At 48.4% G+C, this 15,431-nt stretch overlaps 1 protein-coding gene across 6 annotated transcripts in view; it reads left to right on the forward strand.

Moving 5' to 3' along the window:
- Positions 1-787: 787 nt before the first annotated feature.
- Positions 788-15,431, forward strand: part of LOC141110921 (sulfotransferase 2B1-like) — a 224,707-nt gene continuing 210,063 nt past the window's right edge. Inside the window, exon 1 of one of the 6 annotated variants that reach the window (XM_073602718.1) lies at positions 788-943. The gene's annotated coding sequence lies outside the window, so the exon portion shown is untranslated. Of the gene's footprint in view, positions 1,050-15,431 lie in introns of all 6 variants that reach the window. The other 5 variants (XM_073602713.1, XM_073602719.1, XM_073602716.1 and 2 more) reach the window with 5 other exon arrangements.

A 15,431-nucleotide genomic window follows, 5' to 3' on the forward strand; every position in this document is an offset into this window, starting at 1 on the left:
CGTTCACACAACTTCCGCTCATTGGATATCTTCTCTTTTTCAGACCATTCTCTGTAGAGAGGGTTGTGCATAAAAATCCCAATAGATCAGCAGTTTTAGAAATGCTCAGACCAACCTGTCTGGCCCCAACAACCATGCCATGTTCAAAGTCACTTAAATCTCCTTTCTTCCCCATTCTGATGCTCAGTTTGAACTTCACCACGTCTAAATGCCTAAATACAGTGGCGGCCCATCCATAGGGGGCACACGGGTGCTGCCCCCCCACCCTCCCCGGCAGTCACAAAAAATAAAAATATATTTTTTTTAAACGACCCAAAAAAATAGAAAAAAGGTCCTATGGGAAGCACCATGTCTATGCAATCATGAGATTGCGGATGAGGCGCTTCATTTGCAGGCTTTTGACCTGCCGTTCGGTGCAGTCCATCGTGCCGGACAACTACCGCCCGTAGTATGTATTACTACGGCCGGGTACTTTGATTGACATTGGAGTTACAAGGTCACTTCCGGTCTTCCCTGTGCCAGTACAGGAGGAGAGGACACGACAGCCCGGTAAGTCCTGGACCTCCCCGGAGAACGGAGAGGGGGGATGCTATAAGTGTGTCCTAAGCCTCATTAGTCCAGAAGGGCGGCCCAGGCACCTGCAGGAGAGAAGAGCCAGCAGTTCTGCCTTGTGACTTGTGTTCAACCCCTGCAGCACTGCTGGCTTTCTTCCTCCCAGCTGCTATGCACGGGATCAATGCTACATATCTGCCCAAAGTTCCTTCAGTTAGAAAGCTGTCCCATGCTGGCTTTGTTCTCAGGCTGGGTCCTGATTTTGGAACAGCAGGAACAGCTGCAGAATCTCTCTCTGCCTTTGCCATAAACTGTTTACACTGCCTGCCCCGTCCTGAAACTCCTCCTCCCCTTGTGATCGGCAATGTTATCTGTTTGAGGGAAGATCGAGGTAAGAAGTTCTCTGCCTGCTTCTCCCTGAGCTCTGCTGATCTCCACACTGTGCTCTGTGTGTCCTTTAACCTGGCTGCATGTTGTAGTGCTACTGCTGGAAGAAGGTGAGTGGTGGGGGGGTGAAGCTTCAGAAAGGGGAGAATGTGCCAGGAGCCAGCCTTGTACTGCAGGTAGACCCCGGCTACCACTGCAATGCTGGAGCTAGAGGCCAGTGAATACACCTCTCCCTCCACCTAAAAGACTTCTCTGCATCAGCCATTATTATACCTCCCAACTTGGAACTTGAGAATGAGGGACATCTAGGGATAGAGAAGACATGTGTTGAGCATATGGTTGCCACCTCATCCCTTTAAACCCGAACACATATGAATTACACAGGTTCTGAGGCTAATTTAATGCAGGTAATGCCGCGTACACACAAGCGGACTTTACGGCAGACTTTGCCCGGCGGACGGGATTTAGTCGGACAATTCGATCGTGTGTGGGCTCCAGCGAACTTTGTTTTCTCAAAAGTTGGACGGACTTAGATTTGAAACATGTTTTAAATCAATCCGTCGAAATCGAGTCCAGTCGAAAAGTCCGCTCGTCTGTATGCTAGTTCGACGGACAAAAAGCCACGCTAGGGCAGCTATTGGCTACTGGCTATGAACTTCCTTGTTTTAGTCCGGTCGTACATCATCACGTACGAATTCGACGGACTTTGGTAGATTGTAGGCAAGTCCATTCATTCAGAAAATCCGTCGTAAAGTCCATCAAAGTCCGCCGGGCAAAGTCTGCTGTAAAGTCCGACCGCGTGTACGCGGCATTAGGCACTAAGTGAGCTTAATTACCACCTTAATCAGCCACAGAACCCGTCTAATTAATATGTGTTTGGTTTTAAAGTGATGAGGTGGCAATCCTAGTTGTGCATCTTGGCAAAAATGGGCGTGGCTAAAACACGCTGAATACTGAGGTGGCTTAAAGCAGCATAGTTAAATAGATTTTAGGCCTACATATGGTATATACTGTATACAGTCTGAAGTTCTTGTACCCACAAAATACTTCATAATTACTGTGCTATGAGGCTCTCCGACATAACACTATATGTAATAAAAAAAAAAAAAAGCCTTGCCACGTATATACTCAGATACAGTCAGGATGAGGTATACTTAGTCACCCCTTAAATCAGAGTCCCTCTTTCACACCATTTGTCCCTTTCTTCACATTAGAAGACCCCTATCATCTGGTGCCCCCCTTCAAATTAGGAGCCCCCTTCATATCATGAGTCCCCCTTTTCACATCAGAATACCCTGTTCACATGAGGAACACATCAGAGTCCCCCTTTTCACATCAGAATGCCCCCTTAAAGTGCCCAGAGCAGGAGTGTCCCATCAGAGTTCCTAAAGCAGGAGTGACCCCTTAGATCAGTGCCCATATAGAACAGTCTTCCCCCTTAAAAGTGCCACAATTAGGAGTTCCCCTTTAGAGCTTCCCCCATAGAGTGCCAAGATTAGAGTGCCCAGAGCAGGAGTGACCCCTTAGATCACAGTGCCCATATAGATCAGGCTTGCGCATTAGAATGCCCAGAGCAGGAGAGTGACCCCCTAAGTGTACCCAGAGCTGGAGAGTAACCCCCTAAGTGTACCCAGAGCAGGAGTGTGACCCCCTAAGTGTACCCGGAGCAGGAGTGTGACCCCCTAAGTGTACCCAGAGCAAGAGAGTGACCCCCTAAGTGTACCCGAAGCAGGATAGTGACCCCCTAAGTGTACCCGAAGCAGGATAGTGACCCCCTAAGTGTACCCAGAGCAGAAGGGTGACCTCCTAAGTGTACCCAGAGCAAGAGAGTGACCCCCTAAGTGTACCCAGAGCAGGAGAGTAATCCCCTAAGTGTACCCAGAGCAGGAGAGTGACCACCTAAATGTACCCAGAGCAGAAGAGTGACCCCCTAAGTGTACCCAAAGCAGGAGAGTGACCCCCTAAATGTACCCAGAGCAGGAGAGTGACCCCCTAAGTGTACCCAAAGCAGGTGAATGACCCCCTAAGTGTACCCAAAGCAGGAGAGTGACCCCCTAAGTGTACACAGAGCAGGAGAGTGACCCCCTAAGTGTACCCAGAGCAGGAGAATGACCCCCTAAGTGTACCCAGAGCAAGAGAGTGACCCCGCAGGAGTAACCAGGGCAGGAGAGTGACCCCCTAAGTGTATCCAGTGCAGGAGAGTGACCCCCAAAGTGTACCCAGTGCAGGAGAGTGACCCCCCTAAGTGTACCCAGTGCAGGAGAGTGACCCCCCTAAGTGTACCCAGTGCAGGAGAGTGACCCCCTAAGTGTACCCAGTGCAGGAGAGTGACCCCCAAAGTGTACCCAGTGCAGGAGAGTGACCCCCCTAAGTGTACCCAGTGCAGGAGAGTGACCCCCCTAAGTGTACCCAGTGCAGGAGAGTGACCCCCTAAGTGTACCCAGTGCAGGATAGTGACCCCTTAAATGTACCCAGAGCAGTAGAGTGACCCCCTAAGTGTACCCAGAGCAGGAGAGTGACCCCCTCAGAGTGCCTAGATCACAGGATTCCCTTTATCAAGATCAGGCATATCCCTAGATCAGTGAAAGGGGAGAGGGAACAAGAGAAGTTGTAAGGAAAGGTTCACACTGCTGTGATGTGGGAACCCTGTGAATCCACTGTGGGTTCCCGCATTGCATGTCTTCCGGCGGCAGTTCACACTGCCCTATGCAAATTGCTGGGAGTGTCAATTAAAAGTTAATGACACCCCCAATTCAGTTTACTTATTGTGGTGCGATCTGTAAGTTTGGACAGGAATCGGATCGCATAGCTGTAACCACCCATGCGATCCGATTCTGCTGCGGACCAAAAAAAGGGTCCTGTGTGAGTCCAAATGTGATGCAATTTCAGCCATACTATCTGTATGGCTGAGGTCACATTGCACAGACATCACATGTCATTTGCATTGCAGTGCGGTCCAAATCACATCCGATGTCAGACATCGCTGCAGTGTGAACCGGCACTAAAGGAGGACCAGCCACGGTATATATGATTGATGATGTAAACTTTATTGATACAAAAATGAATAATTTAAACAGGTACACAATGGCCTGCCCATCTAAACACTGTTAAAATTGGTTAAAAGGAAAGAGACAACGTTGTCACTTCAATAAACACACAGGGCATCGCTGACATGTCCAATCAGGGCCATCCTTTTAGGCAGGGCAAAAGGGGCAGCTGCCCTGGGCCCTGTCATTGTTGTGGGGCCCAAAGCAGCTGCCTCATACTTGCCAACTATCCCAGTTTAAATTCCCTCGTCCCTTGAAGTTTTAGTTCCGTGCTGTGTCCTGATATCTCAATGTGAAATTCTGTTACTAATGTTGCCCAGCTCTGCCCTATTGTTGTGCACAGATGGCTGACCTGCAGACCCTGTGTTTATCTGTAAATAGCGGCAGACCGGCAGCATTCATATGTAGATAGAGGCAGTATTCATATGTATATCATGCACCCCTGAAGTCATATCCACCATCACCTATACTGAATGCTGCCCACTGGGGAGATATATGCTAGGGGCATTTTTGAAAGTCCTGCCTACAACTGTGGTAATTAAGCCTAACTTCCGCCTGTTCTGCAAAGGTAAGTAAATTAGTGTGTGTGTGGGGGGGGGGGGGGGGGTAGTGTGGGGTGTGCAGAGGTAGGCAGAGAAGGAATTACAGTTTGGGGTGCACAGGTGAGCAAGGAGGGGATGTATGGAGGTAAGGAAGGTGGGTGCAGAGATGAGCAGAGGAGGCAGGTAGAGTTAAAGGGGACTGATGATAAAGAAAAAAATGCTCCTGCGCACAAGTGGGTACCAGACAAATAGTGTATAGCCACAGACCTTACTGCCCTCAAGGATGGGGAATCCTAACAAACAACGAGAAAAAAGAGAGAAAGGGTGCACCAGCCATGTGCAATATTTACATCCAAAGGATAATGCACATGGCTGGTGCGCCCTTTCTCTCTTTTTTCTCAGAGTTAAAGGGGAGGGGGATTGGAGTGGAGAGGATGGGGAGGTTTGGGGTGCAGAGGTTAGCATGGGTTTTAGGATTGCAAGGTGTACTGACAGAGTGGATTACGTTGTAGGTCATGTGTAGGGCAGCCCAATTATTTCAATGGGCTGCTCTATGCGCTACAAATGCGGAAAAAAGTCTCAAACACTTTTTCACAATCACAAGGTGCCAAGGCACAGGTCAGCAGATGCGTGAGGGGGTCATTAACAATTAATAACACTGCTGTGTATCTGCTAAAGGGGAGCACATTTCTGTGGTGTCAGGTTAGCGATTCTGCATGTGTTCCCAACACACACAAATTTGAACGCAGGTTATATGTCTCAGTTGCATTGGTGGTCAGTGTAAATCTTCTCATTACATTGCTTCTTGGTGTATAATTCTTTTATTCACACTTGTGGCCAGTGTGAATGTCCTTCTTACATTGGTGGTCAGTGTAAATCCCTCCTTACATTGGTGGTTACTGTGAATGCTTCTATTACATTAGTGGTCAGTGTAAACCCCTATTACATTAGTGGTCAGTGTAAACCCCTATTACATTGATGGCCAGTGTTGAAATTCCTCTTTATATTGGTAGTCGGTAAAAAAAAAAATCAGCATTGCTATTGATCACACCCTCCCCTCCCCCCAGCACTGCCACTGATCCCAGGAGTTATAGGATCCCATGGAGTTTTCTGTCTCATAATGGGTTTCCTCAACTCCCCAGTCTATGGTGTGCAGGCAGTGAGGAGATGATGTGCTGTAACCTCTAGAAACCAAATCAGTAAGCAGTATTGATGTACAGTAATCTCCAGCAACATTCAACAAGCAGAAATCATGTGCTGTAACCTCTAGCGACCAATCGGTGAGCAGTAATCTGTGCTGTAACCTCTAGCAACCAGTCCATGAGCGGTAATGATACACTGTAACCTCTGGCAATGAATCGCAATCGCTACCTGATTTGATTCAGTGAACTGATTTTTAGTCTAGCTGCTATTTATTGTGTGTCTCAGAGCAGGTGGAGAGTGAAACTGCATGGAGGTGGGGGGGGCCAAGAAAATTTTTGCACAGGGTCCAACCAATATTAAAGACGGCCCTGTGTCCAATCATAAGGTAACAGCTGAATGGATCGCCTGAATCACTGTTGGCTAATTCTGTGCAGTCTTGGACTATTCCTCTCAGGGAGTAGAGTGAATGGACTTGCTGAAATAGTTAACAGTCCATGGTTAGATAAAGATCCATGTCAGGGCTGAGTGGAAATGCATAGTGATGCCTACTTTATTGATTCCTCCTTATTGCCAAAAGGCATCCAGATGCCTGATCAAAGTCCAGAGGCAGATGTCCCCATTGTATGGCTATGAGCCAATATATGGACTGATTGGTGTTGGATGCAGGGAGGTGATAGCCAGATGTATGGCTGTATTGACAAGTCACCTTCCCAGTAATTGGATCACAGGATTGCCTTTATGAAGATCAGCATACCCCTAGATCAGTGCCTGCCACCACCATAGAGGAGAACAGGAGTCCCCCCAGACCCCCCTTGCCTCAGCTCAGTGGCTCCATAAGGAACAGGTACTGCCTGGTGTGGTGAGGGGTGGGCACAGCTTACTGACAGACCTTATCCTTCCTCCATAGATTAGGACTTGAGTCCCCCTCCCGTCCTAGCTCAGCAGGCAGCAGCTCCATAATAGGGATGAGCCGAACACCCCCCGGTTCGGTTCGCACCAGAACCCGCGAACGGACCGAAAGTTCGCACGAACGTTAGAACCCCATTGACGTCTATGGGACTCGAACGTTCGAAATCAAAAGTGCTCATTTTAAAGGCTAATTTGCATGGTATTGTCCTAAAAAGGGTTTGGGGACCCGGGTCCTACCCCAGGGGACATGTATCAATGCAAAAAAAACTTTTAAAAACGGCCGTTTTTTCGGGAGCAGTGATTTTAATGATGCTTAAAGTAAAAAAAAAAAGTGAAATATTCCTTTAAATATCGTACCTGGGGGGTGTCTATAGTATGCCTGTAAAGTGACGCGTGTTTCCCATGTTTAGAACAGTCCCTGCACCAAATGTCATTTTTAAAGGAAAAAATCTCATTTAAAACTGCTTGCGGGTTTAATGTCATGTCGGGTCATGGCAATATGGATGAAAATCAGTGAGACAAACGGCATGGGTACCCCCCAGTCCATTACCAGGCCCTTTGGGTCTTGTATGGATATTAAGGGGAACCCCGCACCCAAATTAAAATAAGGAAAGGTGTGGGGCCACCAGGCCCTATATACTCTGAACAGCAGTGCAAACAAGACAGGGACTGTAGGTTTGTTGTTAAGTAGAATCTGTTTGTAATTTTGAACATTTTTAACGTGTTTAGCTCCAGCCAAAAAATCTTTTCTAAGCTTTTTGGAAAACATAGGGAAGGGTTATCACCCCTGTGACATTTGTTTTGCTGTCTTTCCTCCTCTTCAGAAGATTTCACCTCACTTTTTTGTCCCAATGAAAAATGTTTTTTGAAAATTTGGGTTTTTTTGTGGAACAAGGATTGGAAAGCATCAGTGGAAAGGAGAAATTGTTTTCCCATATTAACTCTTACAGGAGAGAATTTCCCTTCCTAGGGGTAGATTTCATCTCACTTCCTGTTGTCTCCTTCCGTTTGCAAGTAGGAGTCATTTGTAAGTTAGATGTTTGAAAGTAGGGTCCTGCCCTATATACTCAGCAGAAATTTGGGCCTAAGCCCTCACAGGGCCCTGCTGTGAAATATTAGATCAAGAATTGTAATTACATGCCCCTGTTGAACAGGAGCTGAAAAATTAGGCCTTAGGCACTGGTGCTGGTGCCACAACACTGCAACCCCTCACAGACACTCTAGTTGGAACGCAGGAATGAGCCCTGCTGCAAAGTATTGCTTCAAAAATTGTAATTACACGCCCCTGTTAGACAGGGGCAGAAAAATTGGGCCTTAGGCACTGGTGCTGGTGCCACAACACTGCAACCCCTCACAGACACTCTAGTTGGAACGCAGGAACGAGCCCTGCTGCAAAGTATTGCTTCAAAAATTGTAATTACACACCCCTGTTAGACAGGGGCAGAAAAATTGGGCCTTAGGCACTGGTGCTGGTGCCACAACACTGCAACCCCTCACAGACACTCTAGTTGGAACGCAGGAACGAGCCCTGCTGCAAAGTATTGCATCAAAAATTGTAATTACACGCCCCTGTTAGACAGGGGCAGAAAAATTGGGCCTTAGGCACTGGTGCTGGTGCCACAACACTGCAACCCCTCACAGACACTCTAGTTGGAATGCAGGAACGAGCCCTGCTGCAAAGTATTACATCAAAAATTGTAATTACACGCCCCTGTTAAACAGGGGCTGAAAAATTGGGCCTTAGGCACTGGTGGTGGCGCCCAGAACCAAAAATGTTCTTACAAGCTATCAGCGTGATGATTGAGGAGGAAGAGGATAATTACTCAGGGATAGTCACTCAGCATCAGCATAGGCAGTCTTTGAAGGGATCTGAGATTTCAAAAAAAATTATTCGGTTACATCAGCATCAGGTGCTTGGTAGCTGGTGGTGATCCAAGACTCATTCATTTTTATGAAGGTCAGCCGATCGACCGAGTCGGTGGACAGACGCACCCTGTGATCGGTTACCACGCCTCCAGCAGCACTGAATGTGCGTTCCGAAAGAACGCTGGATGCAGGACAGGCCAGTAGCTCAATTGCATACTGTGCAAGCTCTGGCCAGTGATCCATCCTCAAGACCCAGTAACCCAGAGGATTTTCGGTGGGAAAGGTGTCCAAGTCTGATCTTGCCCCTAGGTATTCCTGCACCATATAAAACAGACGCTGGCGATGGTTGCTGGAACCGATCATACCTTGGGGCTGCGGACCAAAAAATTGTCTGAACGCATCGGTCAGACGGCCACCTTCTCCACCGCTCCTTCTTTGACTGACCGAAGCCTCAGCAACACGTTGTCCAGAAACAGGAGTTTGTAACCTCCCAGTCTCTGGGAACGCGTTGCACAGACCTTTCTGCAAGGCCTCCCGAAGATGTTTCATCCTCTGCTCCCTCTGCGATGGCAAGATAAGGTCCGCAACCTTACCCTTGTAACGTGGATCAAGGAGGGTTGCCAGCCAGTATTGGTCCTTCTCCTTGATACCACGAATACGAGGATCCTTACGCAGGCTTTGCAGGATCAGGGAGGCCATGCAGCGTAGGTTTGCTGAGGCATTCGGTCCGGAGTCCTCTGGGTCACTAAGAACGACATGGTCCGCAGCCACCTCCTCCCAGCCACGTACAAGTCCATGTGTTTCTTGGGACTGATCCCTTAAAGACTGCTGCTGATGCTGAGTGCCAGGCTCCACCTCCATACTGACACAATCTTCCTCCTCCTCCTCTTCCTCCTCGTCCTCTTCCTGTGTGATCGGCGGGCACGCAGGAACACTGTCTGGATAAAGGGGGCCTTGAGAGCTAAGGAAGTCCTCCTCTTCCTGCCTCTGTTCTGCCTCAAGTGCCCTGTCCATTATTCCACGCAGCGTGTGCTCCAACAGGTGGACAAGGGGGACAGTGTCACTGATGCATGCACTGTCACTGCTCACCATCCTCGTGGCCTCCTCGAATGGTGACAGGACAGTGCATGCATCCCTGATCATGGCCCACTGGCGTGGGGAAAAAAAACCAAGCTCCCCTGACCCTGTCCTGGTGCCATAGTCGCACAGGTACTCATTGATGGCCCTCTGCTGCGTGTGCAGCCGCTGCAGCATGGCCAACGTTGAGTTCCACCTGGTGGGCATGTCACAGATTAGGCGGTTCTTGGGCAGGTTAAACTCCTTTTGGAGGTCCGTCAGCCGAGCACTGGCATTATATGACCGGCGGAAATGCACACAGACTTTCCTGGCCTGCCTCAGGACATCCTGTAAGCCCGGGTACCTGCCCAAGAACCGCTGCACCACCAAGTTAAGGACGTGAGCCAAACAGGGCACATGGGTCATTTGTCCCTGTCGGAGGGCAGAGAGGAGGTTGGTGCCATTGTCGCAAACCACCATTCCTGCCTTAAGTTGGCGTGGCGTCAACCACCTCTGAACCTGCCCCTGCAGAGCTGACAAAACCTCTGCCCCAGTGTGGCTCCTGTCCCCCAAGCACACCAGCTCAAGCACCGCATGGCATCTTTTGGCCTGCGTACTTGCGTAGCCCCTTGAACGCCTACGGAGCACCGCTGGTTCCGAGGAAGAGGCCATAGAGGAAGAAGAAGAGGAGGGGGTGGAGGAGAGAGGTGTGTCACAATCAGCATTTTGGAGGCGTGGTGGCGGAACAACCTCCAACACTACTGCACCTTGTCCTGCATCCTTCCCAGCTGCCAGCAGAGTCACCCAATGCGCCGTGAAACTTAGGTAACGTCCCTGTCCATGCCTGCTGGACCATGAGTCAGCGGTAATATGCACCTTACCGCTGACCGCCCTGTCCAGCGAGGCATGGACATTGCCTTCCACATGCCGGTAGAGAGCCGGAATCGCCTTCCGTGAGAAAAAGTGGCGTTTGGGTACCTGCCACTGAGGAACCGCACATTCCACAAACTCACGGAAGGGGGCAGAGTCTACCAACTGAAAAGGCAGCAGTTGAAGTGCTAGCAATTTTGCCAAGCTAGCATTCAACCGCTGGGCATGTGGATGGCTGGGAGCAAACTTCTTTCGGCGGTGCAGCAGCTGGGGCAGGGAAATTTGCCTGGTACAATCTGACGTCGGTGTACCAAAAGCAGATTGCCCACAAGTACTTGGCTGTGACACACCTAATTCTACACCTTCATTCCTCTCACTGCAGGTCTCAGAGAGGACTGAAGGTCTAGTGGGGTTGGAAATCTCAGCTGATGAGGAGCAAGGAGAGATCCTCTTTGTTCTTTGGTGTGGGTCTTTTAGATACGCTTGCCAACGAACTGCATGGCAGGTCAACATATGTCTGGTCAAGCATGTGGTACCCAAGCGGGAGATGTTTTGGCCACGCGAGATACGCTTGAGACATATGTTGCAAATAACAGCGGTGCGATCTGATGCACTCGTCTCAAAAAAGGCCCACACCAAAGAACTTTTTGAATAACGCGCAGAGACTGCAGCGCCCTGCACATGTGGAGCTTTGGGGTGTGATGCAGTCAATGTGCTGCCCTTAGGCTGGCCCCTGGAGGGCATCCTGCCTCGTTGGTGATGTGCCGCCGCCTCCTCCTCCTCCTCCTCCTCTCTCCTATCAGGCACCCACGTTGAGTCAGTGACCTCATCATCCCCTCCCTCCTCATCACTGGAGCAAACCTGGCAGTATGCTGCAGCAGGGGGAGCATGACTGCCAGATTGCTGTCCTTCTTGGGCACCCCCTCTGTCCGTGCTCATGTTACTGCCTTCATCGAGCTCAGTATCGTCATCAGAGCCTTCCAAACGCTGGGCATCCTCCTGGAGCATGTACCCAACACTGTGGTCAAACAGTTCGAGGGAATCCTCATGAGGACATGGTGGAGCTAGGGAAGGAGTCACTGATGACATTGAGCTGAGGGAAGAGGCCGCTGCTTTGCCAGACAAAGCACCCTGGGCATGGGTGAGAGAGGATGAGGAGGATGAGGACGGCTTGGTCATCCACTCGACCAAGTCTTCCGCATGTTGCGGCTCAACACGGCCAGCTGCCGAAAAAAAGGCCAAGCGTGTCCCATGGCCACGTGCTGATGAGGATGCACCGTCTCCACGACCAGCACTAGACACAGAGCCTGCTTGCCCTCTCTTATTGGCTTGTGACTGTCTGCCTCTCCTTCTTGGCCTTCCAGACATACTAATGGCCTGTAGCTGCACTAAGCTGGGATAGAACACCTGTAATTTTCTTCAAGTAGCTTTATATACTGTAACCAGACAAGCCTGCCTGTCAGTAGGAAGATAACAGGAACGGATCTAGCTGAACACTGTGAGCAGGACGCACTGTACTAAATGTAAATAGTCTAGCTGCCTGACCGTGGTACTAATAGGATCAAATAGAACACCTGTAATTTTCTTCAAGTAGCTTTATATACTGTAACCAGACAAGCCTGCCTGTCAGTAGGAAGATAACAGGAACGGATCTAGCTGTACACTGTGAGCAGGACGCACTGTACTAAATGTAAATAGTCTAGCTGCCTGACCGTGGTACTAATAGGATCAAATAGAACACCTGTAATTTTCTTCAGGTAGCTTTATATACTGTAACCAGACAAGCCTGCCTGTCAGTAGGAAGATAACAGGAACGGATCTAGCTGAACACTGTGAGCAGGACGCACTGTACTAAATGTAAATAGTCTAGCTGCCTGACCGTGGTACTAATAGGATCAAATAGAACACCTGTAATTTTCTTCAGGTAGCTTTATATACTGTAACCAGACAAGCCTGCCTGTCAGTAGGAAGATAACAGGAACGGATCTAGCTGAACACTGTGAGCAGGACGCACTGCACTAAATGTAAATAGCAGGAACGGATCTAGCTGAACACTGTGAGCAGGACGCACTGCACTAAATGTAAATAGCAGGAACGGATCTAGCTGAACACTGTGAGCAGGACGCACTGCACTAAATGTAAATAACAGGAACGGATCTAGCTGAACACTGTGAGCAGGACGCACTGCACTAAATGTAAATAGCAGGAACGGATCTAGCTGAACACTGTGAGCAGGACGCACTGCACTAAATGTAAATAGCAGGAACGGATCTAGCTGAACACTGTGAGCAGGACGCACTGCACTAAATGTAAATTGCAGGAACGGATCTAGCTGAACACTGTGAGCAGGACGCACTGCACTAAATGTAAATAGTCTAGAAGATAACAGGAACGGATCTAGCTGAACACTGTGAGCAGGACGCACTGCACTAAATGTAAATAGCAGGAACGGATCTAGCTGAACACTGTGAGCAGGACGCACTGCACTAAATGTAAATAGCAGGAACGGATCTAGCTGAACACTGTGAGCAGGACGCACTGCACTAAATGTAAATAGCAGGAACGGATCTAGCTGAACACTGTGAGCAGGACGCACTGCACTAAATGTAAATAACAGGAACAGATCTAGCTGAACACTGTGAGCAGGACGCACTGCACTAAATGTAAATAGCAGGAACGGATCTAGCTGAACACTGTGAGCAGGACGCACTGCACTAAATGTAAATAGCAGGAACGGATCTAGCTGAACACTGTGAGCAGGACACACTGCACTAAATGTAAATTGCAGGAACGGATCTAGCTGAACACTGTGAGCAGGACGCACTGCACTAAATGTAAATAGTCTAGAAGATAACAGGAACGGATCTAGCTGAACACTGTGAGCAGGACGCACTGCACTAAATGTAAATAGCAGGAACGGATCTAGCTGAACACTGTGAGCAGGACGCACTGCATTAAATGTAAATAGTCTAGATAGAAGATAACAGGAACGGATCTAGCTAAACTGAATACAGTGTATATATATATATGCAACACCTGGGATGCATATATATACACAATACACTGTAAGTGCAGCTAACTGACTGACTGTTCTGCCTAATCTATCTAACTCAAATCAAATGACACTGTCTCTCTCTCTCTCTATCTCTCAGCACACCGGAACACACACTACACAGGGCCGCCGTGCAGGCGGCCTTATATAGTGTGGGGTGTGTACTAAATCCCCTGAGCCATAATTGGCCAAAGCCACCCTGGCTTTGGCCAATTACAGCTCTCTCTACTGACGGCGCTGTGATTGGCCAAGCATGCGGGTCATAGTGCATGCTTGGCCAATCATCAGCCAGCAATGCACTGCGATGCCGCAGTGAATTATGGGCCGTGACGCGCCACACGAATTTAGCGCGAACGGCCCATAACGTTCGCAATTCGGCGAACGATCGAACAGCCGATGTTCGAGTCGAACATGGGTTCGACTCGAACACGAAGCTCATCCCTACTCCATAATAAGAAACAGGGCCAGGCACGCAGGTGATGTTGTGATGGTGAGGGGGCGGGTGCAGCCTAATTACATTTCCAGAAGAAATCATTCTGTAATTCGGGGCTGGAATAGGAAACTCCCCTGAGTAGGACATGTCTGCTTAGAGCTCCGCACCGACCGGGACCTGACAGCCGTTTAAGCAGAGTCACATCGGACCATAACCTCCCCACTTCACCGCATTAATCCCTGAAACTTGCGGGCACATTTTGGTGGCAACTACAGCGGGAGAAAAGCGAAGCTGAAAACAACAAAGCCTCAGGAAAAGCTGACTAGAATGGTATCTAAAATGCCGGCGGCACCATCACATCTCTCCTCAGACTGTTACACAGCAACATCACAGGCCTCCCTCTTCAGCGCACTGTGGTGAGACTGAATATGACTTGAATTTACTCTACATAATAATCAAATAGGTTCAGACCTGCTTTCCCAATTTGAACGGGTATTACATAAAGTGTTTTAGATTCAGAACAAAAGTCTGATATTATTATATCTACCCCTTATCAAATTAAATGTAGAAGCATGCATGCCATGAAGTAATCAAGCTCTGACTCTCAGTTCAGAATAAGTACTTCTGAGCTTTATTTCCTCTTTTTCCTTCAGTTTTATACAATTTTTTTCAGCAGTTTTAGCAACAATTTCAGCAATTAATCATAGCTATTATTAAATATCTTGGTAACTTCCTCTTGAGACATTGGATGTTGATGTCATGTCTGCTTTTGGTGCAATTTTCGGAAGAGACACTTTATTTTTATAATTCTTTGCGGTTCGGCTTCAGACTGAGAAAAGGGAACTAGCAGCTATCTGTTGTTATCTGAATTCTTATGCCCCGTACACACGGTCGGATTTTCCGATGGAAAATGTACGATCGGAGCGTGTTGTCGGAAATTCCGACCGTGTGTGGGCTCCATCGAACATTTTCCATCGGATTTTCCGACACACAAAGTTGGAGAGCAGGAGATAAAATTTTCCGACAACAAAATCCGTTGTCGGAAATTCCTATCGTGTGTACACAAATCCGACGGACAAAGTGCCACGCATGCTCAAAATAAATAAAGAGACGAAAGCTATTGGCCACTGCCCCGTTTATAGTCCCGACGTACGTGTTTTACGTCACCGCGTTCAGAACGATCGGATTTTCCGACAACTTTGTGTGACCGTGTGTATGCAAGACAAGTTTGAGCCAACATCCGTCGGAAAAAATCCTAGGATTTTGTTGTCGGAATGTCCGAACAAAGTCCGACCGTGTGTACGGGGCATTAGAGTTAAGATTTAACAAGCTAAGCAGTGACACAATATTACATTTGAAATAGGCATTTTAACATTTTTACCTGGTACCTTATGTGACAACTTTATGTGACACCTTAATCACATCCATTACAAAAGCATTACAGAATACCTCAGATGCTATTACTGATAAACTAACATGGGAGATCCATGAGGTAGGCAGACGCACATTTATACTTGAGCAGAGAGTAGATGAGATTGACATCTTTACCACAGCTCATTCAGAGGAATTAGAAT

The sequence above is a fragment of the Aquarana catesbeiana genome, linkage group LG10, assembly GCF_042186555.1.
Source record: "Aquarana catesbeiana isolate 2022-GZ linkage group LG10, ASM4218655v1, whole genome shotgun sequence".
Classification (NCBI taxonomy): Eukaryota; Metazoa; Chordata; class Amphibia; order Anura; family Ranidae; genus Aquarana; species Aquarana catesbeiana.